The 26,563-nt window shown below is 41.9% G+C and overlaps 1 protein-coding gene across 7 annotated transcripts in view; it reads left to right on the top strand.

Annotated features, from left to right (window-relative positions):
• The window catches only part of LOC117056348 (ankyrin repeat and fibronectin type-III domain-containing protein 1-like), a 371,686-nt gene that overhangs the window by 265,067 nt on the left and 80,056 nt on the right, over positions 1–26,563 (top strand). The window contains exon 1 of one of the 7 annotated variants that reach the window (XM_033166588.1): positions 20,911–21,206. The exons of 5 other annotated variants lie outside the window; for them this stretch is intronic. The gene's annotated coding sequence lies outside the window, so the exon portion shown is untranslated. Of the gene's footprint in view, positions 1–20,910; positions 21,207–26,563 lie in introns of those variants that run through there. One more of the 7 variants, XM_033166586.1, reaches the window with a different exon arrangement.

The following is a 26,563-nucleotide window of genomic DNA, read 5'->3' on the forward strand; positions in this document are numbered from 1 at the left end:
GGCTGGTGCCAGTCCAAGCTGGGAAAGAGGCGTGCAGGTGTGGTGGCCCTCGCACACCTCTTTCCCTGCCTCGGGCTGGCAGCAGCTCAGGCTGTCCTATTTTTTTTTGCTCTTCAAGATATGGCAACCCTATCTGAAACCCAAGGGGCCCATTGGTTTGCCAGATGTGAAATATATTGGCATTATTTTCAGCTTTCCTACCCCACTATTTGTAGGGAGTGGCTGCTTTGGAGATTTGCCAGGGAGGTTTCCAGTGCTTGAGATCTTGTAGGGTGATCACTTGGGTTTCTGGCCACAGCTTTGTCTGGCATTACAAGGTGGACACTTTCTCTTCCATGGAAGCCCACTCAGATTTTCAAGGTACTGCTCTGATACATCTGTATCTGTCTGGTAAGGAGAGTATTCTTACTGTGAATTCTTGTTTGTGTATCTGGATGAAGTACATTCCACCCACTTCTCCTTCCTCTGCTGAGTATATGGGTTTGGGGAGGGGGGCAGAGGTGTTGCACTTTTTGTATTGGTACATCTTGATTGGCCAGTTGCTGTTTCTTGGCCTGGAGCATCCTTTCCTTCCTATTCTCATGTGTTTTTTTATGTTGATTGCATGTTTGAGTGAGTTCATTTAGGCATGGGGGAGGGTCATTTCTAATCTTGTGTGGTGAAGAAGATGGCTCCTCCCCCTGGAGAGGAGGCAGAAGACTGTAGGACCCTGCCTTTTGCCACCAGGGGGAGGTGTCATCACTGATAGAGGAATGTCCTCCATCTGGAGCCACAAACAAAAATTCACTGTAAGAATTCCTGTTTTCACAACTTCCCACAAAGGTAATAAATATTTAAGAGATGTATATTAGCAACTTCCTTACCCAAAGCACAGCATTTTGTTGCTATAAGAAAGATAAACTAGACAGATATAGGGCTAAAAACCAATCGCCAGAAAGACCTCATGAAAATTTATTTTAAAAGTTGAATAGGAGAGGTTGGATGGCCATCTGTCATGGATGCTTTCATTGAGATTCCTGCATTGTAGGGAAGTGGACTAGCTGACCCTTGGGGTTCATTTGAAATCTGTAATATGATGATAGGTTCTCCAGAACTCTTTATCAGGCAAGATGTTACACAACCAAGGGCAAGCGGGGTGGGGTGGGGGTGGTGGTACCAAAATTAAGCTAGGATTCTGGCTGCCTCTTATATTTGAAAACACAAATCCTGGCGTAATATAAGGTATATGAGCCAGCAACAATGAGCTAAAGTTAATCTTAGACTACTCCAAGATTGTGTAAGATACTACCATTCTTTCAGTATTGTTTTTGCGAAGTCTTTATTTTTTCAGGGAGAGGTATAATTTTCTTTAGTGGTATGGGTATTGTACTGTTAACCTGAGTCTGGAGACTGCAAGCAACAACAAAAAATGTTGCCAGTTTGAATAGTCACATGTTGTTGGTTTTTCTACATAGCTTAAATTCTTTCCAGAAACTGCTCCATTTATCTGTCAATGGTAAACATTTGATTTTTGAGTCTTGCTCTAGCCTCAAATGCCTTAGATCCACAGGAGCAAAAATACCATACCATGTAATCTTGAGTTACCCATGCAGTGCCATACGTCATATATGTGTCATCACGTTTCTTCACTATGCTTTTGCAGGCATACAAATATTGCCCAGTGGTTGTGCATGTGTGTGGCTCCATCAGAACCACAGTACATTTTCAGAATGTGAATTGAACCGTAGGCCCTTGATGAAAAGAGGCTGGTTGGGAGGTCACTTTGTTTGGTTTGAGTCACATACAGTTGCAATACCAAGGGTCTGTGATTCATACAAGCCTATTTATCCTAGTCACTGCAGTACATTGATGTTCAAATTCTGCATGATTTCCTCAATGGTTTTTCTTCTGACTTCTTTGATCTTCTCATCTCCTTGCTTTTTACTTTTGCTAAATCCTTGTTAACTACCCCATTATTATTATTATTATTATTATTATTATTATTATTATTATTAGCTTCAGCTTCTCCTACAGCAAAAACTGGGGTATACTTTAAACCCACTTTCCCAGTCTCTAATACTCTATTCACCAACCTGGAAGTCAGTACCATTGAACTCAGTAGGGGATGCTTCTGAGTAGGCACATGGGACTTCATTGCATTTTTGTAAGATTCACTTTGACAGAAGGGAATGCGTACAATCCATACTTACTAGGACTCGCTTATTTTCAAACTAATGAACTAGCAGTTCTTGGTGTTTATCCTGTGTCTTTATTAGGTCTCCCTTTCAAAGTTGTTTTAAGGGTATGAAGAGGCAACCTGTTGCTTCCCCAGTAGGTTACTCGCCCCTAGGCTTAATGGGTTTACCAGAAAATTTTGAAACAAAATTTCCATTTCCCCCTTTTGATTGAAATCTGATTTAGCAAGTTTGTCTTTTTTTTTAGTTAACAAAACTAAAGAAAAATGCTGTCTTAATTTTAAGTGCTATATAAATATCTCAATTTCCCTCAATAGTCAAAAGAACTGAAATATCTGGTGAGGATGTATAGTATTCTTAATGTGGTTTAAATGTTAAGTCCAAATAAATTTATAACTTTGCTTGGAAATTATGTTTATAAGAATACTTGTAAATATTTTAAGACATAACTCAGTAGTATAGATTTCATTTACAATTTTAAAGTTGGCAGGGGAGGGGAGAGATGAAGGCACTGAAACTGTTAACATACTAATTTAGGTGGCCTCAAAAGCGTTGTACTTGTGCTTCCTAGGCATAGTCAGCTTTGTGAATGAGAGTAATTACAACTTTGATTTTAGACTAGTTTAGTATCCATTTCAGTTGCACAATTTGGCTCCTGTTTTATTCAGTCATTATGTTACTAATTAATTTTAGGAAACAAAACATTTCTAAAAATAAAATTAAAAAATCCATGGAAAAATTAAGCAATGGAAAAAATGTGCACCATGTAGCAATGGAACATTTTCCACTGCATTTGCAGTCCACATGTGCAAAATTTCAGCAGTTGAGTCAGTGTTACAAACACTGGCTATACATTGGGGAAAACAGCTGGTATGAATACACCTTACATCTGTGGCAGGCAGTAAGATGTGGCAGGGACCAGTGAGTAGATGCCACCCTAAGTGGCTGTTGGGGAAAGCAGAGACAGATACAATTTAGGAAGTACCATGTAAGTACACAATTAATGGATAGTACCTGGAATGGACAGTGATCTGCCTTTGTGGGATTCTACTGGCAATTCACCAGCCTAATTGCTGCACAGTGCCTACTGAGCCATGCCCTACTACCAGCACACCAAGTGACAACTGACAGTTGGGGTTTAGTGGACCCTTTGTCATTATTTAGTAATGGCGGCCTCTTACAGCCCGTTTGGCTACTTTGTTTACTCCAGAGCTTAGGGTGAGGAAGCATGTTGGGAAACAGCTTCAACATGTGTAGAGGAAAACTCCAGTCGAAAGCAATCAAACACTTGTGAGAGCTCAGCATCGAGCCTAACTAGTTGAAGTGAAGGCAGCAAAGACAGCATATTTTGCTGCTTCCATTGCATCCTCATTGTGCCATCCAGTGGAGCTTCTGTGGGTCGTGTGGGGCCTTTTACAATCTGGTCTGAAAAAGGTGACAGAACTGAGGATAGTTCACTGTGACTTGTTTGCAAAACATTTTAAGGATTAAATTACTTGCATCCACTGGTATCTTGACTCCACTGTTACAGCAAGGGAATCTCAAGGGGTGTTCAGTACACTGTCTAGCCCTGTTATGTTGGATGAGATTCAGTTAGTAAGGCTTGAGGATGTGGCCAAGGTGTTTGGACCCTTGCTCCTCTTGGCTGATAAAAACTAGCAGGAGGGGGCAGCTGGCTGGGCCAAGGAGGTAATTAATTCCTCATTGTGATAGAAGGTTGTCCCTCCTGCCTACTTGAAGGAGTCATTGGTAAACACACTCCTCAAGAAATTTCCCCAGGATTTGATAAAACTAAGTAATTACCAGCCAGTTGCTGATCTCTTCTTGGGTAAGATTCTGGAGTAGATAGACACAGACCAGATCCAAGTACTCTTGTAGGAAACTGATTTTCTAGATCCATTTCAGTTGGAATGTAAGCCCTGTTTTTTACCAGAAACTGTTTGGGTTGCCCTGTGTGATGGCCTCTGTTGGGATAGAGACAGAGGAAATGTGTCTTTGTTAATTTTCCTCAACCTCCCAGCAGCTTTCAATACCATTGACCTTCTGGAGTGGCTGTCTGAGTTAGTTGGCCGTTTCCACAGGGTGATTCTTGGAGAGTGCTCTTTGGCCCCATGGAGCCTTCAAAGTGGGGTTCCTCAGGGTTTGATTTTATCCTCCATGCTGTTTAATATCTACCTGAAACCTCTAACTGGGTTCATCCAGAGTTTGTGAGTACCTTGTCAGCAATATGCTGATGACACACAGCTATGCTTCTCCTTTACATCTGCAGGTGAGCCAGTGGATATGCTGGACCAATGTCTTGGCTTAGTTATAGACTGGATGAGAACCAATAAACTGAAGCTCAATACAGATAAGACTGAGGCACTGTTAGTGGGTGGTTCCCTAGACTAGATGGATGTGAGGTGGCCTGCTTTTGCTGGGGTTACACTCCCTCTGAAGGAGCAGGTACATTGTTTGGGAGTACTTCTGGATCCATTGTTGTTGCTTGAGGCTCAGGTGACATGGAGTGCCTTCAGCTGGTGGCCCAGCTATGCTACTATCTGGATAGGGATATGCTCTGGTAACCTCTGGGTTACTGCAATATATGGGGCTGCCTCTTAAGATTGGTGCACAATTCAGTGGCCAGGTTGTTCACAGGGGCAAGATTATATAATATAACACCAATACTGGCCCAAATGCACTAGATGCTAATTAATTTCTGGGCCCAATTCAAAGTACATATTTTGACTAATAAAGCCTTAAATAGCCTAGGACTGCAATAACTCAAGGATCACCTCTCCTCATATGCATCAACCCAGAACCTGCAGTCATCATGTGAGGCCCTTTTTTGTGTGCTTCCTCCATGAGAGGGTGGCTACAGAAGAATGGGCTTTTTTCTGTCATGGCTCCCCATTTGTGGAATGCTCTCCCCAGGGAGGCTCGATTGGTCCCTTCATTACACAAATTTAGGTGCCAGGCAAAAACATTTGTCTTCTCCCAAGCCATCGGTTAATTAAACAATCAATGGCCTTTTAAATGGGGGGGGGGCAGTATTCAAGGGGTTGTCTCTATGTTGTGTATTTTTGCATTTTGATATTGTAAACCACCCTCTAATCCTTAGATAAAGGGCAGTACAGAAATTTACTTAATAATAGTAATAATAATTGGAAATGTACAGTAAATTAGGGGGTTTGCACTTTTAAATCCTATCTACAAGAAGACTGAAATCCCCCTTAAGTAAAATAGGTTCTCCACACATTTCTTCAGGCTTGAAAAAACTTCCCAGAAAATCAAGAAAAACGAGTGGGAGCTTGTAACTCCCTCCCTCTCTTCCATGAAGGCTCTTCTCTAGATGCCTCTTGTGACCTAGACGCCAGGGAGCTTGCCTCTCAATTGGCTGCAGAAACATGCTCAGCATCCCAGTTTTTGAGCTTTCATGTGGGAGCCAATAGTCACACAGCGCTCATCCAGAAACTATCATTATCTGCCCCTTGCTTTTCTCGGTTTCTTTCAACTACAGCTCCCAGGATGCCTGAAGATATGCAGACATCCGAAGACAGTGGTTTCCTATAAACTTTTGGGGTTTCATGCTTTACAGGCAGGAATGTTTTTATTGCATCACAAATCCCCTTCTAGTCTCTCTACCTCTATGGCATTCCTTAGCTGTGGAAAGAAAACAGAGGTTCAAGCTATGGACATAATGAAGAAGAGAGGATGGGATGCTGAATGAATGCCACACACAGGCAGTTGTTCTTTAGGGTCAAGGATTTCTCTCCCCTCCTTCCCTTCTTATCCTGAGGGTGCCTGGTGCCTTTCATAATAGGGATTTCACATTTGGCAGAGTTCTGGAAACCCAACATTTCTCTTACTACTGAGATTTACTGGAGAGAAGAACATATTTCAGTAAGCTGCATTTTCCTTTTGGTTACTTCTCAATGGACTTCAGAAACTGTTGTAATAGTCCAAACATCATTTAAATTTGCAGTTACAAAAAAAAAAAAAAAACCAACCCCCGCACACATTGTCTAAAGGAACTTCAAGAGAGGACACATGGAACTGGCTCACATTGCAGAGATATTTTTGCTCATTTTGAATCCTTAGAGGAATGAAATTTCTGGCAAACTTTTTAGCACTCATAAGGAGTGAGTGAAACATAAGGAGGGAGTGAAAATGGCCTCCCTGTTTCACTGATTCCTATGTATTATAGCAGTTTTTATAATAGCTCAATGTGTACATTTGAACATATCATTTAAAACAGCAGTAGCATACTGCTACTCCATTTTGAGCAGTACAATATTTTGCTTCTGTAATCACAAGTCCACTGCAGCAAGGATTAAGCTTCTACTCTCTTATGTTCCTTGGCATGTAGAAAGGGCACCCAACTGTTTTTTGCCCAAGAGGGCAGGAGTACCAGTAATTACACTTGACTTCCAAACTGGCCGCACTGTCTGTCCAAGCATTACAGAGTAAACTGCAATAAAGTACTGCTGGGTCTCCCACTATTAATTTAATACTAAAATATTGTCCTTCAAGTCAAAACCTTACAGTGATAGGGCATATCCACCAGGCGTTTTAGCAGTAAGCCAGTGGTAAATTCTAGCATGAATTAATTTACTTCTGCTGCCAGCTTTTCCTGAAAACCAGTGTAGAAATTGGGGAAATCTCAAGTGTAGTAGCTGATTTGGCATGCTCTTTAGTATATACAGTCCACCTATGTGACAGTACATTAACTCCTTACACTGACACATTCCTACTACCAATCAGCCACACCAATTATAACACTGAATTCCATTGAAAGGCCAACAGAAAGTGACTGTGTCTTATTCCAGGATTGTGGGTACTGGACCATACTCACTGGAGTTTACAACCAAATATATTTTTTAAGTATGGAAGTGGGTTAGGTGGATGTCTTGCTTACTTTTGTTCTTTGATTAAATTGTGAAACTCTACTTAATTATAATACATTGTAGTGAATGCCCAAGATCTTAGCCATCAGTTTTATCAAATACATGAAACAATTTGTTACATCGGAACTGGACTGGTTTATGTTTTCCTGTTTGTTCTTGGTGGGAAAAGATGTAAATCTAAAGCTGTTATTGCAAAGATTTTACAAACAGTGACTACTTTTAAAAGGACCTGAGCACAAGAGCACCATCCCATTCTGCAGTTTTCAGAAACTGTTATTCAGAAGCATTTCTGCCTCTGAGCATGAAGACAGAGCATAACCATCATGGCTAGTATTTATCTAACTACTTAATTACTTATTCATGCTATTAAATTTATATACCACCCTTCATCCAAACATCACAGGGTGGTTTGCAACACAAAGCACAAAAAACAACATAACAACAACACAAAATATAATACACCCCCTTATAGCCTTCTCCATGAACTTGTCCAATCCTCTTTTAAAGCCATTTAAGTTTGTGGCCATCACAAACCTTTGGCAGTGTGTTCCATCATTTAACTTATACATGAAGTACTGTACTTCCTTTTATCTCTCCTCAATCTTCCAACAATCAGCTTCATTAGATTCAGCTTCACAAGTTCTAGTGTTATGAGAGAGGGGAAAAACCTTTTACCTATTATTATTATTATTATTATTATTATTATTATTATTATTATTATCATCAACATCATCATCATCATTATTAAATTTGGATACCACTCTTCATCATAGATGTCAGGGTGGTTCACAACATAAAAATACAAGGTAAAAACACAAAATTCATAATAAAAACCAAACAATAAGCACCCTTCCCCACCCCCTCCCACAAACACATCTAAAAGGATATAGGATGTTAGTCAAGCAGAGGCCAAAGGCCTGGTTGAAGAGGAGCGTTTTTGCCTAGTGCCTAGCGATATATAATAAAGACACCAAGAAAACCTCCCTGGGGAAAGCATTCCACAAGCAGGGAGCTGCAGAAAAGGCCTGTTAAAACAACTTTACACATAGTTTTACAAAAACAAAAGGTATGAGAGGAAGTATAAGTATGAATCCATGAGTTGGATAGTTTAATGGGACATACTTCTCTGTATGTCTTGTCAGAAGGATTTGCAGTTTATGGGATAATTTGTCATATCCAGTTCTCAGTATGTTTACTTTTCTTGCTAAGGTAATTATGACTTTGCCCATTTGGCTGGGTTGTTGCACCTGGTAGGGAACTTCCACAGTGGGAAACATGTTGCACACCTGTCTTGGGTGGAGTAATAACTCAGATATCTTAGTAGACTGCTCCCACCCCGCAGCACCCCGCAGCTGAGTGAGCCCCAGTGTCCCTGCAGCTCGCATGAGAGTGTAAGGGACTTTGGAGCTTCTTTGCGCAGCTCAGCTGGGGGTGGGAAGGTTCCATATCTCCAGCTCATGTGCAAGGCATCAGGGCTCACTCAGCTAGGGGGCAGGAGCAGTTTAAAGACTCTGAGGGAGGAACAAGCTGTATCGGCTCAGTGATACAGCTTGCTCCTTCCTCTGCGGTATGGACAGAGCGATGGTGGCCTTACCTGGCAGTATATCGCAGGTGAAACTGCTCCTCCTCCTGAGTCCCTCTGCTACAGGTGACCTGATGTTGAAAGCGGCACTGGTAGCAGAGGGACTCAGGAGCAAACTCAGTTTCACCTGGAATATACCGCCACATAAAGTCGCCATTGTGATCTGCACCTCATGCTGGTTCTGGGTGATGTATTGATACATCGCCTAGGCCTACCCATGAGCAAAAACAGTAACATCCAGTGTGATCATTACCTTTCCATGATATCATAACTCAAAAGAGCCTCATCATGCTTGTATAGGAGATAAAGAATTGGGGAAATCATAGAACAAGTCCGACAGTGCTCTGAACTTGTTGCAAGTGTGGTGTATTCTCAATTGGTTTCTTTTGCTTTTCTTGTCAAGGTAAGTAGCACCTTTCTTCCCTGTTCTGTCTCAATCCTTAGTTCACCCCATCTGTCCTTGTGTAAGAGGCCCTTCAAATTAGTCCCACTACCTTTCCACACAGCCCCATCCCATTCAAGGTTTCATTGTGTGCTGAATTATCAGATTTCCAGCTTTTTCAGTATGCTTGTCTCTTCTCTCATTCTTTTGTTTTATACATTATGCACAAGCAAGCACATGTTTCCTGGCACCTGCCTGGAATTCCAGATAGTGACTGATTATATCAGGCAGTGTGGTCCACTAAAGGATCTTGATGCACATCCAAAGAGGAAAACCATTGAGACTCTGTGGCTAAATCTGTGTAACCACATCACTGCTTTACTGAACTTGGAAAATGCAGGCTGAGTTGCAGCCCAGAATAACAAAAGTTTTCCATTCCTGACAGGATCTTTGGAGGCTTGGCCTCCAAAACCAAGAACAGGCTCCAGTGCAAGTACTGGATTCAGACTAAACAATAGAATAACTCCCCTAAAAAGAGTGGAAATGTTTTAAGGCATGTGTTCTACCACAGGTTAGATTTCAGAGACATCCAGCATGACAACTCCAGGATCTCAACTAGTAGAGCTGATGAAATCAGAGGATTGGGAAGGGTAGTGGCACTGTAAGTTGGGGACAGAGATACGCAGTGGAGCTGTGTGTGGGCTCTGGCCAGGAAACTTGCTGGAGATGAGCTCTGAGTAACTAGATGATTTAATGACTAGCTGGTTTCACAGTGTTAGTCTCCAACACTGTGATGTTTGCTTACCAAGATTTTCCCACTGCATTTATGTATTGCATAGACAGAACACAAGAAACTAAAGCAGGGGTGCCAACTGGAATTAAATATTATGGGGGAGGTAAGCTTCGCCCCACAGAATCGATCACATGACATGGCACATGCACACCATTTGAATGGCAATACCCATCAACTTGGGGGGGGGGCAGTCCCCTAAAATATTTTATTGGGAGGGGCTGAAGGAGCCCCTAGGAGTTGGCTCCTATGAACTAAGTCTACAGTCACTCTATATATGTAAGGACTTTGACATTGTTTAAACAATTATGGCTTCCCCCAAAGAAGACCCCTTTCACCCTTCCAGAGCTCCAATTTCCAGAGTGGTTTAACAATCAATCCCTCTTCTCTCTGAGAATTGTAGCTCTGTGAAGGGGAATAGGGTGTCCTAACAACTCTCAGAATGCTTAACAAACTACAGCTCCCAGAATTATTTGGGGAAAGCCATGCCAGTTTGAATTGTTGTCATAGTGCTTAAAATGTGTAGTGTGAATGTGACCTAAGTCCCATGTAATGCTCACTTTAGTGTCAAGGTTGTTCTAGAATACTTGCATTTCTTTATATGGCACTTCCAGTCTCTTCTAATTTGATCAAAAAGTTTTTCTAAGCCATCAGACAGATCAGCAAATTAGCATTTTCAATGCATGTGAAGATCTAAAGATTTTGTTGGAAGGATATGTTGGGGAAACCATATGTTGTATCTGGATGATTTGCTCTGGAAAAAAAAACCATTTAGATCAGTGTATGCTGAGGAAAAGCCAGGGGTGTCTATGCCATCACACACACACACACCAAGGAAACCCCCCTCAAAAAAAATCAGCCTGAAGTAACTGCTCTATGATGTCTGTCATATTTTTTAGTTTTGGTAAAATAGATTGTAAATTGCCTTGAATGCATTGGCAGAAAGGCAGTATATAAATAAGGAAACTGTATTTTAATTGATTTTAATTTTAAAAGCCAATAAAATAACCAATAGAATAGGTTAGGGGGTCAACCAAATGTATCCTGGGAGAATTTACTATATAAACATGCAGGGTTAAATTAAACTAAGACATACTCATGACTTAGATATTGGGTGGTGAGCCTGTCACCCTCCAGATGTCATCAGACCCCAACACCCATCAGCCCTAGTTAGCATGGCCAGTGGTCAGGGATGATGGGAATTGTAGTCCAGCAACATCTGGAGGGCCACAGGTTCGCCCCCCTCCTGACTTAGATGGATTTAATCCATAATCTCTATTTCATATATTTGTTGTCTTCCCTTATCAGCTGATAAATTCTTAGTATTTTTCTGATTTTGACAATGTGTATTGTAATAGCAAGGCCTGTATATTAGAATTCCTTGAGTATAGTATTCTCAATATTGGGTCTATCTGCAAGAATAACTCTGCTATATAACCATTTTGCAACAAAATGCTATGTGCAATACAGTGGTACCTCTGGTTACGTACTTAATTTGTTCCGGAGGTCCATTCTTAACCTGAAACTGTTCTTAACCTGAAGCACCACTCTAGCTAATGGGACCTCCCACTGCCGCTGTGCCGCCAGAGCACGATTTCTGTTCTTATCCTGAAGCAAAGTTCTTAACCTAAAGCATTATTTCTGGGTTAGCGGAGTATGTAACCTGAAGCATATGTAACCTGAGGTACCACTGTACAATCTCCATTATACAAAATGGAATAATTAAGTATTCCTTCTCTGACTGTCCTCTATAGGATGTTGTATGTGTTTCAGTCACTTGGTATAAATTAATTAAAGTAATCCAGACATGACCCAGAAATGCTGCTTAGAAATATTTTTTAAATAAAAATAATAGTTATTCCATGTTCCTCAGTACATTGTTGATTCTGGAACTCAGATTCCAACTTTATAAACATACGAGTGACAGATAATGACTTACAAAATACATCATTAAGTAATTAATGAAATATATGAGCAAATTCTTTTTTAGCTTTGCTTTTTTAACTTTGCCACTGATTTCAGAAGGGACCCACATCATCTGGCAGAATATTTGAATCTTCGTGGTATGTTGTTCAATCTCTCTCTAGCTGCTGTTTATAGGGGGAAATGGTGGTGCTGGGGGTGGGGGGTGGGGGTGGTAAGAGCAGTGATCTCCAGAAAAATGTCTAACAAGGCCAAAAGTCTGAACTACAATTATTCTTTTTCTAAAGTTCAGTGCATTATGTCCAGCCCAGTCGTTCCTGGCTCACATTTGCATGAACTCTAGCATACACAATAGAAGCAGCATACATTGCGCATTCCGGGGAGATGGGGAATGGAGCTAAATCATTAGGACTCTTTGGAGTTGCCAGTTATTCAGTTGGTTCCAGGTTTCCTGCTATAGCAGCTAACAGGCTCACTATCCTTTCTCATTGCTTCTTGTTTCTTGAGAAACAGGGTCTTGACAACAGACTATATATTCTTCAACAGAATAGACATGTTACTTGAAAAAATGTACCAAGTGGAAAATTTACACCAACAGGCACTGTTTTCTACTTCTCTTATCTTTATTTGGCTGCTCTGTGCTCTCCATATATGAGAGTTCTACATAATTTTTATTTATATAATTTAATTTATATTTCCTAGTGCGTACCACTCTTCTTTCAGCCAAATTGTTGTATTCTGTAACCCACACCATCCTGTATTTCATTCAGTATTAACCATCTTGGACCTCTATGATCAATAGGTGAGGCCTTGTTGATGACGCTGCCGTTGGGGCTGCTTGGTTAGGGTTGATCTGTCACATGGTCTTTTTAGTGGCAGTTCCCTGTTTGTGGACTGCCCTCCCTAGTGAGATGTGTCTGCCTCCCTCAGTACTGATTTTCAGGAGAAATGTAAAATCATTCCCATTTACCAAGACGTTGTGGCTGAAAGACACAGAGTTGCTATTTCCTAGCATCTCTTGAGATAATTGGTTTATAATATTTTTGTTGGTTTATTAAAAAAATGTTTCTATCATTTTAGTGTCTGCTATCCTGGGCTCCTTTGGGAGGAAGGGTGGGGTATATAAATCTTCTTCTTCTTCTTCTTCTTCTTCTTCTTCTTCTTCTTCTTCTTCTTCACAACACAACAACGGTAATTTATGTTTACAGCAACAGCAGTGATTTATGTTTCAAACAATGAAAACAGTGAATTATGTTTCAAAGCAAGAATAAGTTTCATTATTGTAATTCTCAAGCATTGTACAAAATCCTGGGCCGAAGTACAGAGCCAAAGTCTTTTCCTACCTTAGTCTTAATGTTCCAAGTTGTGTATCCTAGGTTAGATCTACTCATGCAGTGCAATGATTCTGTGGTGGTGCAGTCACTGACCTATACTGCTTCAGTCTGCATGTAGGGAAATTCCTCTTCCCATATGTATATACCATTTGTGTGTTTAATACACTGTAAAAGTTTTTTGAGTGTTAAAACAACAACAACCTCAAAGCAGTTTACAAAAAGAATAAAACAATGAAACTATTGGTAAAAGCTGTTAAAAACAACTTTTTAAAGCATTCAAGAACAATAAAAATCAGCAATAAGCTAAAAAGCTGATTACAATGTCAGCTTTCAACTATTTTACTTGCTTTGTTTACCCATGTCCTGAGATAACCACCAGAGGCGCTTCTCTGTGTTCTCCTGCAGGCAGAATTAAGGTGGGTAGTCACAAGAGAAATAGCCTTAGCAATATGGACAAATAGGGTAGCGAAAAGATGGCAAAAAGTCTGTGCTCAGGTACCTTCTGGCAGAGTCTAGGTGGTAAACAGTGGTCCAGCAATACAGCTCCCACTTGTGTGCAATTGACTCATGTGCGGCCACGTATACATGCAGCACCAGGAAATAATTAAATAATTTAGTTCATACCAGGAAATTGAGGAAGAGAGCTGGAGAATTTTCATAGGTCTTGAAGAGACCCTCCCAGGAGCCCAAAGAGAACTTCAGTGAGGGCGGAGAAGAGACTGGAGATGCAGGGGGCTTTGTTTAGGCTGCTCAACCTCCCCGCCTAACAGCTGGTGCATGCTGTAGCACAGAAGCAGCAGCTGCTTTTCCATACATCCTCCAGCCTCCAGCCAGCCTCAGAGCTTCAGTTTTAGATGTGGATATTTTTAGATACAGTATTTTTGGTCTGGATTGGAGAGAGAGTGGCAGAGCATTTAAAAGGTGTTAAGAAGGTGCTCCCCGCTTACACGATTTTCAGTTATGTGCGTGGGGCACTGGAACGTAACCCCTGTGTTTGTGGGGAGCCGCCTGTAATTCGGGAAATGCTAGCATTCTACTTCTTTCTTATTTTTTTTAGCATTCAGTGTTGTTAAAGGTGTTATATTTTTCAACCTGGCACCATGGGCTATATCTTGATGTTCACTGCTATTTTCCAATTATCAGCGAGAGAAACCTTTGTAAAAGGTTGTCTTCATAGAGCTGTTTGGTTAGCTTTCTGTTAAATGGGTAGGTACAAACATATTTCCTCAACAATGAGAAAATGGAGCTGGCAACAACACAATAGTAGCTTACAGTCAGTCCCACAACATTCCTCTATTTCTCTGAAATGTGCAAACCTTTAAACATTCCAGAGTGTTCTAGACAGCAGTGGGTACAACTCATCTGATCTCAGAGAAAATAAAAAAAATGAAACAGGAATTCACAACACATATTTCACATATTCACATCACAAATTTCTGTCTTGTTGATTTCCAGGACTGTCCCCATTTTAAAAGCCAATTTAACTGCAACATGATGATTGGGTTGCTTTTTTGCTGGTGTCAGAATGACAATCTGCCATTGTTTCCTACAACTATATGAAATATTACATATATTGATTTAAAAAACTCTCATATATTTTTGTTTGCAAAATTTTGTTCCAAAACCATCAGAAATTATGATGATTATTTTTGTACTACAAAACTAGCTAGAACTTTGGGGCTGGCTTCAGGTGGAACTGTTTTTTGTTTAAGTGTAGCTTGCTTTGGAAGCCAACTTCCTCTCCTTTTTTGCATTTAACTATTGGAACACTTGCTTTGCATGTTTAAGGTCACAAGTTTCAATTCTCAGCACTTAAGGAACCAAAAGATGAGACATGAGAAAGACCTCTCTGCCTAAGTCCTTGTAAAGCTGCCATTGTGTCAGAGTAGACACAATTAACAAGAGCCTGATTTAGTAGAAGACACCACATTTTCACATATCAAAGTCGAATTTCCCCCTTGGTTAAAACCAACTTGCCAGTAAGTCTTAAGAACTGCTCCAATACCTTTGTTAGGTTCCCCATGAAGGTAACCCACAGCAACCTACCCCCCCCCCTTTGCTCTGTTTTAGGATTCTGTGCCTGCGCTTAAAAATAGACCATATCCACAGGGCTGTTAATTGTAATGCACCCTGATAACGCTCTGTTATAAGAGTAATTTTGCTGATAGGTAGGGCTGGACCTTGGGACTGAAGTCCACAGCTCCTCGAATGACTAGCAAAGAGTGGTAGAAAATATGTGCAGGGGCAAACATGCCCAGCATCAGTGCCTAGCCAATGGGCCTGATGCTGGTCATCACTGCATTCTTTATTCCTTATTATCCAGGGGCCAGGTACCCAGGCATATACACTGTTACAGATGCTCAGCTCATTTTATTATTTCCTCTTTTTTTAAAAAAAAAAATCTACATAAAAACGATACTTATTTCAAAATACAGTAAATGTGTTTACCATCAGGGCAGAGCCCATTCAAGGTGATTTTAAATGAGTTTAAGGGAATTTAAAATGTGAAAAAGTAAAAACCAGGACACCCCAAAAATGCCTCCCAAAGTGATTTTTCAATTGACTTGCTAAAGATCCAGGACAAAGTGCCGCCTTTTGGAAATTCCCCCTGGACGTCAATTCTGCCTTTGAAATCCCGATAATATCTGGGAAAATCTGGATGTATTGCAGCCCTATTTGTTCCTTTTAAAATTGGGATTAGCATGCATTTTTGTCCTCTTTGCATGAGGAATGTAGAAGCAGTTGTAAAACATAGTATTGGAATAGTGGAGAAGAGAAATACATGCCCATAAGTCCAGTAAGTTCACAATTTAAAATTACCTGGCTATACCAGGTGCAGTACCTGTGTGTATTCTTGCAACACTCCTGCTGTTTCTGGAATGCTGAAGGGTTGTCTGCATTGCAGTGTATTCTAGTTATACATTATGAAGTTTTGATTCACCGGCTCTCTCCCTGAAAAGTGAGATAAGTGCCACACCCCATAGTTCCCTTTGACTGGACTTAACCGTCCAGGGGTCCTTTACCTTTACATTTTTAGCCCATCCCTAATTTGGGTTGGTGCTGATATTTGCTAAAATTGAAATAGAACCATAAAACTTAAACAATGTTATCTTCCAAAATGCACTCTTTCAAGTTCACCCCATACACAGAACAATCCTCCCTGCTACACACAGATAAGCCAAAACAAATTTTGGCTCAAAACCTGATTGATCCAGCATCTTGTACATTTATCCTCAGTATTCTCTGCACTAGACCAATTTCTGCCATTCTTTTTGTGAAGATGAAATTTATGTGGAGGATCTGCAGAAGAAGCTGATGCTACTACTATTTTACACTTACCGTTTTTGCTGCTTCCGACTTCTCTAAGAAGCTTTCAGGATGGGCCCATCACATTGGCTTTGCGTGTTGGCAGAAAACTTTAGTATGCTCAGTATTTGTTCCCAGTCACAGTTTCAGCAGAGTTTCTTTCAGATGCCAAGTATTTAAAGTGAAGGTAGTATATTGGTTAAGATTGTCATCTGGGAGTGATCAAATATAATCTCAGCTGTAAATTCTCTAAGTGTTATTACTTAGACAAGTCACTGTCTATCAAGTCCTATGCACATAACATAACTGTGTCTAATGAGCATCCATGTGAGAGAGAGGAGTAAACATACTAATGCTGTAGTTGGGTCCTGCATTGCATTATGATAATTAGATAACTTCCAAGTCCCCTTCCAGCACTCTGATTCTCTGTTATAGATTCCTAAAACCACTGATTTACAGGTTAATAGCTAGCATAGTGAATGCATTGCTGTAGATACAGTTTAATCTCGGTTTGTCATGCTATATGGCAAGTACAGTATTACAATGCAATGAATAGAGACATGTGCAAGCAGATCTGAAGGCGGGGAAGTGCAGTCTCAGCTCAACATAAATTGTAAGGATCAGATTTGTTTGATGTAAGTATGCACTAGTGCCACAGGTGCACAGTAGAAATAAAAGCACATGGCTTGCGGGCCTATCTACAGTGAGCATGCAAGCATCCAGGGGAGGGGGAACGACCCATGGAGTCTAGCAATAGAGATTCAAAGAGGCCAAAGCACTGGAGGGTAAAACACATGTGCCAAATACTTTTGGAGAGAGTTTAACAAGTATAGGTGTTTCTATACATAAAACCTCTGAGTAAGTGAGCTAGAGTGCTTGATCTTAGAGGAAAGCATAGATATAGTGGGTGGAATGGAAGCTTGAGGGAATGGAGAAAACCAGTGGGAGAGAGTTCTCTCTGGATACGTACTCTGTATGAAGGACAGAGAAGGTTATAAGGGAAGTGTTATGGCTCCATACATCAAAGATTAAATAGAGCTAAACAAGTTAGAAATCCCAAATGGGGCAGAATTACTGTGGCTTGTGTTTACAGAGTAATTTAGTACTGGGGATTTACTATCACCCCTCCCTGACCAAAACGCCCACGGTGACATCAAGATTGAAAATGGGTAATATTGACATGAACAATGAAATCAAGGTGGCATCCAAAGAAAGAAGTGTGGTAGTAATGGGTGATTTCAATTATCCTCATATAGACAAGGTCAATGCATATTCCAGTTCAAACAAACAGGTAATGTTTCTAGATACACTATGTCTCATTGAAGCAGAACCAACATGGCTTCTACAAGGGTAAATCCAATCTTACTAAGAGTTCTTTGAGAGTGTCAAGAAGCATATAAATAGGGGTGATCACAGTCAACACTGTGTACCTAGACTTTCAAATACCTGGAAATACCCCATGCCCCCACCCCCGGGCAGAGCATTTCCTACCGGCAGTGGCGGCCATGGAGAGGCAATGGGATCAGAAGCCAGGATGGCTTTTGTAATTCCAGGACTGTTCTTGGAAAATCAGGACCCTTGGAGGGTATATAATAAAGGCACCCCACTTACGCATGATTGACTCTCACGTGACCATGTATACACATGGTGCCGGGAAATAAATAGATATATTCAAAACAGGAAATTACAGGAGATAGTTAGAGAGTCCTCGTGATTCACGAGGAGAACCTCCCAGGAGCCCAAAGAGGATGTCAGTGTGGGTGGAGGAAATCCCAAAGAGACCGGAGGTAGAGCAGGGCTTTGTTTAGGCTGCTCAGCCTCTTCGCCTAACAGCTGATGCATGTGGTAGCACAGCAGCAGCAGCAGCCGCCACTTTTCCGCGCATGCTCCAGCCTATAGCCAGCCCATGAACTTCAATTCTAGTTGTGATTTTTTTTTAGATACAGCATTTTTGGTCTGGATTGGAGAGAGAGTGGGAGAAAGATAGCAGCAGAGAGGGTTTCTAAAAGGTGTTTAGAAAGTGCTCCTCCCTTACACGATTTTCGCTTATGGGGGGGGGGGGCAGAACGTAACCCACACATAAGTGGGTGAGGGAAAGACACTTAAAATTGTATGTAGTTTATTACCTCAGTTTTCTACGAACTTTTCCCACTTGTAAAATCTATGAGCCAGTGATTAGTAACTAGTCTTCATAGCTAGGGAAATGTTAAGAAACGGAATAGCTTCAAGTTATCTCTAGTGATAATGGGTTATAATAATATAATAATAATAATATTTATTATTTGTACCCCGCCCATCTGGCTGGATTTCCCCAGCCACTCTGGGCGGCTTCCAACAGAAACCAAATACAACAATATCAAACATTAAAAACTTCCCTAAAAAGGGCTGCCTTCAGGTTTTTTCTGAATGTCAGGTAGTTGTTTATTTCCCTGACCTGTGATGGGAGGGCGTTCCACAGGGCGGGCGCCACTACCGAGAAGGCCCTCTGCCTGGTTCCCTGTAGTTTTGCTTCTCGCAGTGAGGGAACAGACAGAAGGCCCTCGGCGCTGGATCTCAGTGTCCGGGCTGAATGATGGGGGTGGAGACGCTCCTTCAGGTATACAGGACCGAGGCCGTTTAGGGCTTTAAAGGTCAGCACCAACACTTTGAATTGTGCTCGGAAACGTACTGGGAGCCAATGCAGATCTCTCAGGACCGGTGTTATGTGGTCTCGGCGGCCACTCCCAGTCACCAGTCTAGCTGCCGCATTTTGGATTAATTGCAGTTTCCGGGTCACCTTCAAAGGCAGCCCCACATAGAGCGCATTGCAGTAGTCCAAGCGGGAGATAACCAGAGCATGCACCACTTTGGTGAGACAGTCCGCGGGCAGGTAGGGTCTCAGCCTGCGTACCAGGTGGAGCTGGTAGACAGCTGCCCTGGATACAGAATTAACCTGCGCTTCCATGGACAGCTGTGAGTCCAAAATGACTCCCAGGCTGCGCACCTGGTCCTTCAGGGGCACAGTTACCCCATTCAGGACCAGGGAATCCTCCACACCTGCCCTCCTCCTGTCCCCCAAGAACAGTACTTCTGTCTTGTCAGGATTCAACCTCAATCTGTTAGCCGCCATCCATCCTCCAACCGCCTCCAGGCACTCACACAGGACCTTCACGGCCTTCACTGGTTCTGATTTGAAGGAGAGGTAGAGCTGGGTATCATCCGCATACTGATGAACACCCAGCCCAAACCCCCTGATGATCTCTCCCAGCGGCTTCATATAGATATTAAAAAGCATGGGGGAGAGGACAGAACCCTGAGGCACCCCACAAGTGAGAGCCCAGGGGTCTGAACACTCATCCCCCACCACCACTTTCTGAACACGGCCCAGGAGGAAGGAGCGGAACCACTGTATAACAGTGCCTCCAGCTCCCAACCCCTCTAGCCGGTCTAGAAGGATGTTATGGTCGATGGTGTCAAAGGCCGCTGAGAGATCCAGCAGAACTAGGAAACAGCTCTCACCTTTGTCCCTAGCCCGCCGGAGATCATCGACCAGCGCGACCAAGGCGGTTTCAGTCCCATGGTGAGGCCTGAATCCCGATTGGAAGGGATCCAAATGGTCCGCTTCTTCCAGGCGTGCCTGGAGTTGTTCAGCAACCACCCTCTCAATCACCTTGCCCAAGAATGGTAGATTTGAGACTGGGCGATAGTTGGCCATATTGGCCGGGTCTAAAGATGTTTTTTTTAAGAAGCGGTTTAATGACCGCCTCTTTCAGCGGGGCTGGGAAGGCTCCCTCACAGAGGGAAGCATTCACCACCCCGCGCAGCCCATCGCCCAGCCCCTCCCGGCTAGCTTTTATAAGCCAGGATGGGCAAGGATCAAGGAGACAGGTGGTTGGTTTCACTCGTCCAAGCAGCCTGTCCACATCCCCATGTTACCCAGTAATCTGGTCCACATATGGTCCACCAAGTCTCTTTAGTTGGCCCATGTTGCCCTCTCTGTGTCTCTCTCCCAACACATGCCCCCTCCCCTGATTGTTTCTCACAGTTGCACAACAAAATATAGAAGCTGAGACTAGGGCACTCGTGCCCAGGACCTGCAAATGAGTGAGACAGTTTACACTCCCAGTACATCACATCAGGGAATGGGATTTGGTTGATAATTTAAGCAAAACTGGATTATAGCTTCATTTGAATGATATTGAAATTGTTTGAGAAGTTAAGATGTAGGTGCTTTTACCTTACAGACCCATCCTGAAATGTCTCTACAACTCCCTGCTGCCTCTTTCTCTCACCCCCCTTTTAAAAAATCCCTGTACAATGACTTGTTATGTAAAACACCAGTGTGTGTGTGTGTGTGTGTGTGTGTGTGTGTGAGAGAGAGAGAGAGAGAGAGAGAGAGAGAGAGAGAGAGAGAGAGAGAGATTCTTTAGTGTTGGAATCTGAGTCACATGGGGCTGTTTTATTCCCCCCTTCTGCTAATCTCGTTTCTATAGAAACAAGATTGGGGGGGAAATGACAAGCGGAGAAAGGAGAGAGAGAGAGAGAGAGAGAGAGAGAGAGAGAGAAGAGAATTAAGGTGATGGGAAAGGAAAATATGGGTGGCAAATGAAGAGGAAGGTCTTGTTTTGGTGGGTGGGGTTGAAATGTAGCCAGAATAGGCTGTTAGGGAAAACTGGCAGCCCCTGAATGGGAATTTTGGCCAGCAGTAGTTCAGTTTAGGTTATTGTCTATGATGGAACGTGTGCATGCGTGCATCTTGGAAAGAAGGTGTTTAGAAATATTTCCTGAAGTGAATTCATCATCCTAAGCAGGAGGCATCAGAAAAAGAACAAGCCCCAAGTATTTAGCAGGTGAGTGAGAAAGCAGCAGTACTGGTGGGGGACCTAGGGAGGAAAGCTAAAGTGACACCCATTCTAGCCATATTTTTGGCACTCTTTCCTAACTGATGGCGCAGCCAGCTGGCAAGGGGTCTCATTCCCCAGGATGTTGATTGGTTGATTCTCTTTCCCACCCCGCTTCCAACCCACCAAAGCTCTGAGCACGTTAGCTTAGGGATGAGGGACAGAATATTGTGATTTATCTGCAGTTTGTCTTAGTACTTAGATATGTGCATGTACGATGCCACTCCTGGCCATCCAGCTGTGCGACAGGGTTCTAGCTTAGATAAATTTACATTGTGTTTGTTTCTTGATAGGTTGATTGGAAGGGGGGATAGCATCTTTGCATTCAGTTAACTAATTTCGTGTACAAATCCTGAACTTCAATTCACCCACCCAAAAGGCTTCTGATCCATATGGCTGTATTTCAGCAACTTGATATTATTGCCTGCATCCATCTATATCAGGAGTAACCAATGTGATGCACTCCAGATGATGTTGGGCTACAACTCCCATCATTCCTGACTATTAGCCATGTTGACTGAAGCTGTTTGGAGTTGCAGGCACCACAATGCCTACTCCTGATTTACATCTACAAGCCATGGTAAGCAAGGTTCCACTGGGCTGGTGATGAATGCAGTCAGCAGCACCCTCAGCAATTTGTCTCTCAGTATTACTGTCATCCAGATTGCTAAGTGCTTTAGCTAGAGGTGTATGTGCTGTAGGTACCCCTCATGCCTAAAAAGGGCTAATTTTTTTAGTACAGTTAGTAGAGAGGTCCTTCAGAATTTGCTTGTTGCATGTGCACTTCTGAAAACTCCTTTATAAGTACATAAGCCCACCCTTGGGACTTACAGTCTGCTCTAAGAATTACATTCATGCATCCTGATCCTTCCAGTTTTCATTGCATAAGTACATTGCAACTCCAGAGCTGTAGTGTTATGTGCAGAACGATGTCCATGTGCAAGTATATGAGAATGGCTTGCTTTGTGCATCTTTTACATACAGATGACTTAAGCTTACATGTAGTAATGGCACAGATGAATGCATAACTTCATGGGCTAGTTGCTGTGTGTCACCTTCCTGACACATAGCCTTTTTTTAGCCAATTCATGATTTATAGAGCAGCCTAATGATAGATCCTGGTATGTCATCTGCAGGATTTTTAATGTGTTCTTTCACCAAAGGAATGTGTTCAATTAGTGTGATTTTATTGTGAGTTTTGTGACTTTGGATTCCTTAGCTTCTGGTTTTTTTGTAATAAAAGGGGTTATCAGTCCTTTCAGCTGTTCTGATTGTGTGATGGATTTACATGTTGTATAACTTTAGAAGTGAAGCGGTACCAAAGTAGTAACTTAAATATAATGTACATATAAAAACTCCTGGAGTGGGAATATGGGAAGACACTGGCTTGTGGTTCCTTGGTGTTTGGGGATAGCAACTCTGATTTCTTTGAGTGGAAGATTTCATTTTCCATTTGTGATACTCACTTCAGCTGGATAGAACTACAGGGTTCGCTGAAATAATAAATCTGTTCATCCTCATAAAATCAGAAGTGTTATAACTCTGGATATGAGAGATAATTTCCATTGCCTTCTACATATATAAATTAGGAAAACATTAGGGCCTATATGTTGTCTTGTTTTGCGAGATGAGCAAGTGGAAAAATAAATGCAGCATGATGGACCAGCCCATTGCTAGTACAAAGACAATATGATCCTTAGGTATGTTTGGTTAGACAGAGATACAGATTGCATGCTGCTCCATAATAATGCATGCCCTACTTCAGAAGTGATATTCTGAAGCACAGCCTTCTTGGTTGTGGTGCCTTGGCTCTTTTTACTTTTTAAGGTGTTATAGAAAGCTGCTTTATTTTCTTTTGCTCTAAGTGAAACCTAGTTTTCTTAAACTAAAATTTCCAAGCTGCCACTGAATTTATTCTAAAGCAAAATTCAGGCCAATTAGGAGAATTCTGCTCAGATGAAACAACTATAGTAATTACAAAGTAATTACAAAGAAAGCTGAAGATAACTTCACTGAAATTATGAAAATTTATCAGGGCTTCATATGTCTTTACTAATAGTTAGCTAGGGTAGGAGATGGTTGTTTTGACCCTGGGAAATGCAAAAATCATTATATATTGGTTTTATTTCTGAGGATAGGGTTTTCACATTACACAAGATTTTTATCTCAGGCTGAATGAAAAGGGAATTAATTCTCTGCTGAACTTCGTTCTGAAAGAAGAGTCCTTTAAAAATGTTAATGCTTATAATGGCATACCTGCAAAAAAGGTGTGCCTGCATAGCTGCTACCTGAGCATGCACTGTACATCCATGGCAATATTTTGATGTATCTCAGGAGGACATTTCTGCCTAGGACTGGCTGTGCTCACAAGTAGATAGGAAGCTTGACAAACTCATTACATTTGACCTCATCAACCAACTTGTAGGACATTGTTCTAAAGTATTTTGTGCGTCTCTTAAGAAATGTTCCCCGAGAGATAACAATGCTACTTTCCCCACTTGATAGAGGCACATAACTGAATGTTTGTTCCAGAGCAACTTTAAGTCAGCCAGTTACCTGAATTCAGGGCTTGTGTATGCTTTGATTCTGTGGGAGCACGGAAAAGCTGCACAATGTGGAACTGATTGTAGAATTTGGCTTTCTGAGAGTTAGGCTTTTGTTTTAAAGCAGTGTGGGGCTTTCTAGTCCTTAAGGTTTGCTTCAGAATGCATGAGCAATGCATGGTGAAATGTCAGAAGCTGGGGGAACTACTGAACGATATTTCCAGTGACCAGGAGTGCAAATTCACTGCCTTGTATTGCCCCTTTCTGCTATTTGTGACTCTCAGAAGTGGAATAAATACAGTGGTACCTCTGGTTACATACTTAATTCGTTCCGGAGGTCCGTTCTTAACCTGAAACTGTTCTTAACCTGGAGCACCACTTTAGGTAATGGGACCTCCCGCTGCCGCTGCGCCGCCAGAGCACGATTTCTGTTCTTATCCTGAAGCAAAGTTCTTAACCTGAAGCGTTATTTCTGGGTTAGCTGAGTATGTAACCTGAAGCGTATGTAACCTGAAGCGTATGTAACCCGAGGTACCACTGTAATCTGAAGCAAGTGAAATTTCAGTTACAGTGTAAGATTACTGAAAACTCTTTGTAAATAAATGGCCACAGCTTACTGACGGGCCCTCCTCGGCATAATTTTAAAGGTAGCAAGGCATGGTTTGAATGCACATGATGTAGCTGAGCTTAGGAGATCTGTGTTTTATGTATTTTTTATTGATTCAGTCATTAAAATTTCTATGCCATTCTTCCTCCCAAAGGAGTCTAGGGTAGCACACAATAAAACAGCCCAAGAATACACATTAAAAAAACCAAAAAATAAATTAGGAAAAACAAGCTGAGCTTGAACCCTGGCAAGACGGAGGCACTGTGGGTGAGAAGCTGTCTTGTCTGAGAAATTGGTCAGTTGCCTACCCTGGATGTGGTTGCACTCCTCCTGAATGAGCAAGTTTGTAGCCTGAGGGTCCTTCTAGATTCAGCTGTCACTGAAGGCTCAGGTAGCCTCAGTGGGGAGAAGTGCCTTTTAACAACTGTGACTGGTTTGACAGCTATGGCCATTCCTGAATAGGGGGAGCCTTGTCACAACAGTTGGTGCACTGGTTGCTTCAAGACTGGAATACTGCAATGCTCTCTATGCGGGGCTTCCTTCGTGCTTGAACTAGAAGCTGCAGTTAGTGCAAAATGCTGCAGCATGATTGCCGACTGGAGTGAGGCCTTGTCAGCATAGAACACCTGCACTTAGAGATCTGCACTGGTTGCTGACTTGCTACCAGGCCAGGTTCAGGGTTATAAAGTATATAAAGTGCTTAACAACTTGGGACTTGTGTACCTATGAGATCATCTTACCCCACATGTGCCCACTCAACCACTTCCATTGGCAGAATTGGCACTACAACAGGTGCCACTTAATACCCGTTTCACATTTGCAAGAACCCAGTAATTTAGTGTGACAGCACCTACACTTTGGAACTCCTTGCCTATTGATATAAAGCACGCACCATCACTGTACTCTTCTTGCCTCCTAAAAACATCCGTGTTTAGATAAGTCTACCCAGATGAAAATTGAGGTGATTTTTATCTGTTTTAGTATTTTAACTTGTGCATGTTTCTAAGTATGGGCATAACTTTTTCTTGATTTTATTGTTTTACCTTTTTGAAATCTGCTTTGAGGTTTTTAACAATCAAGCAGTGTACAATTTTTAAATAAATAAATAATAAAACAAAAACAATTAAATATGCTCATAGGTAATAAGTTCAAGGTTACTAGGGACAGTATATTTCAGCCATCCAATGCCTGGGTGAACAGGAATGTTTTAAAATTCATTCTGAATGTTAACAAAGGGGGAGAGAGGCACACGTTGCCAGGAAGGGTATTCCATAAATAGGGAACTGCCATAAAAAAGGACTTGTTGTGCAGCACCAAGGTCTTATCCAGACTTCTGGTTGTCCCTCTGCTTTCCCCCAGGGAAACCTGATCTTTGCCAGTGAATTGGAGCAAATATGGATTGGGTTTTCCATGGATTGATGTTTGCTCTGACTCAGTCCTAAAGTGTGGGTTTTCCTAGGGAAAGTGGCAGGACAAATAGAAAACCACTCAGACCTCGGCCTAGAAAGCAATGGACAAGCTGAAAACTGCCTGGACCCATGCTTTCTAGGCATGAGACAAGTGGATGTATGGATGAGCATCAACTATGCAGCACCCAGTGGCAGTATGAACACATGGTCCCATCAGGATACCCCACTCATCAATCTAGGAATTGCATTCTGCCCTAACTGCAACTGCAGCCCCATGTAGAGCACATTGCAGTTGTCTGTGCTGGAGGTCACTGGTGCATGATACAGGTACTATAAGTTTCTGCAAATTCTTTGAACACTGTCTTCAGTTCCATGGAAGAAAGGCAGCAGTAAAATAAATATGTAAAGGATCACAGAATCACAGAATTGTAAGTGGCAAGGGACCCACTTACAAGTTCTCTAGTCCATAACTTGTGCTCTTAATTAAAAGCCCGTATTCCTAAGGTCGTGAAACAACCAAGTGAATACTGTTTGCCAAAATGTCTTGCTATTAAAAGATGTACTTTGTGGTGCTAAATGCTAAGGCTAGGTGAAATTCCCCACCCAACCCCCACACTTGTTTGGCTCAGCAGTACTAAATATGTATCTTTAGTAAGCTCTGTTTAAATCAGTGCAACTTACTTCCACAATGTAAATATTATAACATCAGGGTAGTTTTTGTGGAACTATGAATAACCAGTGTTTCGA

The sequence above is a fragment of the Lacerta agilis genome, chromosome 13 (genome assembly GCF_009819535.1).
Source record: "Lacerta agilis isolate rLacAgi1 chromosome 13, rLacAgi1.pri, whole genome shotgun sequence".
Taxonomy (NCBI): Eukaryota; Metazoa; Chordata; class Lepidosauria; order Squamata; family Lacertidae; genus Lacerta; species Lacerta agilis.